The sequence below is a fragment of the Cavia porcellus genome, unplaced genomic scaffold (genome assembly GCF_034190915.1).
Source record: "Cavia porcellus strain 051 isolate PalLab524CR breed Dunkin Hartley unplaced genomic scaffold, mCavPor4.1 scaffold_11, whole genome shotgun sequence".
Classification (NCBI taxonomy): Eukaryota; Metazoa; Chordata; class Mammalia; order Rodentia; family Caviidae; genus Cavia; species Cavia porcellus.
In genome coordinates, this window is record NW_026947494.1 from 77,905,089 (window position 1) to 77,909,345 (window position 4,257).

Sequence of the window (4,257 nt, forward strand, 5' to 3'; positions counted from 1 at the left end):
TACACTTGGTGTCCAAATTTACAATCTGTAAAATGAAGATTCTGGTAGTGCTCACCCTCATGGTTACTGTGAAGATTGGGTCCATGCATATTAAATACTCATAGAATTATCTAATCCTGGTAATAATTTTAGCTGTTACTGTCACGTTGACAAGGCAAAAGTTACCAACTCAGATACCTCCAGTAACCTGCAGTAATTCGAGGGATATAGGATGCATGGAGAACCAGTGTGAGAACAGAGTGAAGGAGAATCACTGGCACCAGTTTAGAGTGTGGGGACAGTGGAAATGTGATGGAGACAGGTATGTCTTGATAATGTGTCCTATGGCATCGGAAGGCACCTCAGCTATGCTGGCAGTGTTCTTTCAGTTCTGCTCTCTGGAAGTGCATGCTACTCTCTTTAAACACCTACTTAGCTTGTGACAATTTAGGCCTTTTCATGATCTTACCTTATTTTTCAAGAAATAACAGATGTCAGACATAAAATTCATGGGCTGGGCATGGTGGTGCACGCTATAATCCCAGCACTCAGAGGCTGAGGCAGGAGGATTGCTGTGAGTTCAAGGCCAGCCTAAGCTACGTGACAAGACCCTGTCTCAAAACAAAAAGTGAAATTTCTGGCTTTTAAATATTAACAGTAAAGTCGTTTTTTAAAAAGGAAAAGCACAAATGTCCAAGTCCAACCTTATATACTCGTAGGTTGCTTTCAGTGCAGGACCTTCAGGTTATGACCTCTATTAGAGAAGTGGTTTAAAAGCTGAGAGTAGTTGGAAAGCTTACAAAAATGGATCTTTCACTGTTTTTTTTAAGATAAAAATCCTTTGTGTAGGGTTATATTTTTATGGAAGCAATTTCATGAAGGACCACCGCTGACCTCACTAAGACACAAATCCTGACAGAAAGCTGATAGAACTTTTTTGTTTGTTTGTTTGTTTGTTTTGGAAACAAGGTCTCATTATGTAGTTTAGGTTGGTCTTGAACTCACTATGTAGCCCAGGCTGGCCTTAAACTTACAGCAATCCTCCTACCTGAGCCTCCCAAGTGCTGTGATGACAAGCATGTGCCACCATGCCTGGGTCTCTGGTCAGCCTTTCAGAGGTAAGGCAGATGCATTTCTCCCTAACCCAAGCATCAGTAGTTTTTGTTAAGCCACAATTAAATATGTATACATTGTCAATGTAACATGGAAGCAGTGTAAATAGAGTATCTGTTATAAACAGCCAAAGGGCTTAGTAAGTAATAAATAGTATTATTTCTTTGAGTTTACATCTTTAGGTATTTTTAAAACTTTAATTTGAATATTGAAAATATTTTCCTCAAAGATAGGAGAACAACTTATTTTTAAAAATTAATTATGGTAAAGCAGGGTTTTAAGTTTAGAAAAATACAACTGTCCCCTTAATTTTATTTTGATTTCAGCTGTAAAGATACAGTATTTTCAAAGTTAACATAATTTAAAAGTAGATTACTGCCTTTAAAAAATGTCACCTTTTATCCTGTATATTTTAAAAGTAAAAATCTTTTAAAATTTGAAGTTTCAAGCTATAAATTTCTAATAATAAACACAATCTTCTTGGAGAGTCTGTGCTGTGATCAGAAGCAGGGTGTTGGGTTAAGTTGATTGCACTCTGTCCCAGGATCATTAGTTTGTACTTTCCAGATCTTAATTACTGGTTAAGAAACATGATAGCCAAGGTGGGGTATCAGCTAAGGCATGAATAGGCAGGTGAACAAAGAATATGGTATGTATACATAGTGGAGTGTTACTCAGCCACCAAGATGAATGAATCCTGTGATTAGAGGCAGCATGGGTACCACTGGAAGACGTTATGCTGAGTGAAATGAACCAGGCACAGAAAACAACCATAACCCTACTTATTTGTGGAATCTAAAAACAGTTGACGCTTTAGAAGTAGAATGTACACTAGTGGTCATTATATGTTATCAGGTCGTTATTGGGGAGAAGAAAGAGAGGAAGATTGAGTAAGTGGGCCAAATCACAGTAAGGTAGGAGTTCTATAGTACAGAAAGTTTACTATAGTTCACAGTTTATTACCTATTTTATAAAGAACTAGATGCATTCAAAGATATCCAACACAAACTATAAATGTCAGCTGGGGGTTTAGCTCAGTGGCATAAGCGCCTGCCTTGAAAGCAGGCAGTCGTGAGTTCGATCCCCAGTACTGATAAAAAGGAAAAAGACAAAAAAAAACCAAACAAACAAACAAACTATAAATGTCTCAAGCAATACAGCAACTAGTTACTTTGATTTAATCATTACATGTGGTACACATTCATTATCACACTACCCCATAAATATGTTGATTGGTTGATTGATTGATTTTAATATTGGAGATCAAACCTTGGGCCTTGGCACTGAGCCACATCCTTAGCCCATTTTATTTGTTTTATTTATTTATTTATTGGGTGCTGGGGATCCAACTCATAACCTTGAACTTGTCAGGCAGGTGCCTTACACCACTAAGCTAAATCCTTGGCCTCCAGCCCATTTTATTTATTTAAACAATTTTTTTTTTTTTTAAATTTTGAGACACAATCTTGCTTACTTTCTAAACTGACCACATGTGGCTCAAAATTGTATCCTCCTTCCTGAGCCTTTCCAAATGCTCGGATTATAGCCACGCACCACACCGCCATCTGGCTTTAAGTTCTTTTATAAATGAACAGATGTGTTCTTAGAATTCCTAGGAATGCGGAGACTCATATGAACTTTGTCAGTACAAATCAAACATAATTTTAAAGGCACACAGATTGCATTAGAAGAAGTTTTAAACCTAGAATTATTTTGATGATTGAGTCTCCCAAAAGTCTTAAACCCAGATGTAAGCAGGGTTGGGGCTGGAGCTCTGTAACGGAGCCCTGGCCTGCCGCAGGAGAGGTCCCAGGTTCCTTCCAAAGGACTAAAGCAGCCGCAACAAACCCAGTGTGTCCAGCATGAAATGCTATATGTTTAATTTAGAGGCATTTTATTTTTGGGTTGAAATCTTGTCCTTGTTTTCCAAATAATACAAAACTCTTGGGGAGCAAGAAAATGACTTCACCGTAACTGTGGGGAAAAAAAATGTATCCAGCTGATAAAAATTTCACCTCATTCAAGAAAGAAACAGGCTTCCTTTAGGTTTTTCTGCCAGACTTTTTTTGTCTTAACGTAACCCTCAGAGGTTGCTGTGACCTTTGAGATGAAATTTTTCCTAACTGACATATAACTCACTGGCTTTGAATTATCCCTCGTGCCAGTTCATCTTAATTGTGCGCTTGACTAGATTAAGAGACTGCTGGAAGGTGATTGGACCATGAGGTCCTGAGGCTTGTCTCTCAGTGATCCGCTGACCTCTGAAGCTGAACGTGCTGCCAGGCCGTGGAGCCCACAGCGGGCGGGGAAAATACCTCTCACCCGCGCTCTTCGCTTGCTCTGCTTGCAGAAGCTAAGCAGGTTTGCTCTGCCATGCTTTCCACCATGGTGCTCCCGCATTAACGCTGAATGTGGACTGAATTCTCTGAAAAGGAGCAGAAATAACCCTCTCCTCCTTCAGCTGTGGGAGTCGGGTGTTACATTGTAGAAGCAGGAAACCTAATAAACCGATAAACCCTTGGGCAGTATGAACAAGCCTCGTGTCCCTCACCACCGTCTTTCCCTTGCGTTGTTTTATTGAAGCAAAGCTGGTAGGACCTCGCTGAGTGCTATCCCAGTTCAAACCTGCCTAATGGATGACTCCTCAACCAGAGAAAGGAAACCAAAAGCTGCAGTGATGCGTGTCACATTGCCTCCTGCAGCAGGCAGCAAGTCTGGGGTGGCCACAGATGCTGGGCCCACTACAGAGCCTGCCCGCACAGCAAAGAAAGATCAAAGATTGAGAGGGGAAGGCTGGGGGCTAATGGCACCCTTGATGGGGTGGGATGCCTCTTGTGGTTCCAGAGAACTCCATACTGGGAGTTAAGTGGTGCCCACTGAAAGCCCCTGGTCCCAGGATTTCCCACCATAGCTCATAGGTGGTTTGCTGATGGAGTCAGCAGAGCAGTGTTTCCTGTGCTGTGTTGCGTTTTAGTGCCAGCTTTAAATAATGTCAAGTGAAAGGAAGCTTTGGAGGACAGTAGAGCAGCACGAGGCTGTACGCTGTGAGCCCTGCCCTAGTTAGGGACCTAGAACACCTGTAAGACGTAGAACTGTAGCACAAGGCTGGTGCAGGAAGAGCCAGTTCTTCTTGTCGTTTTGTATTCATGAAATAAGAGCTGGTGA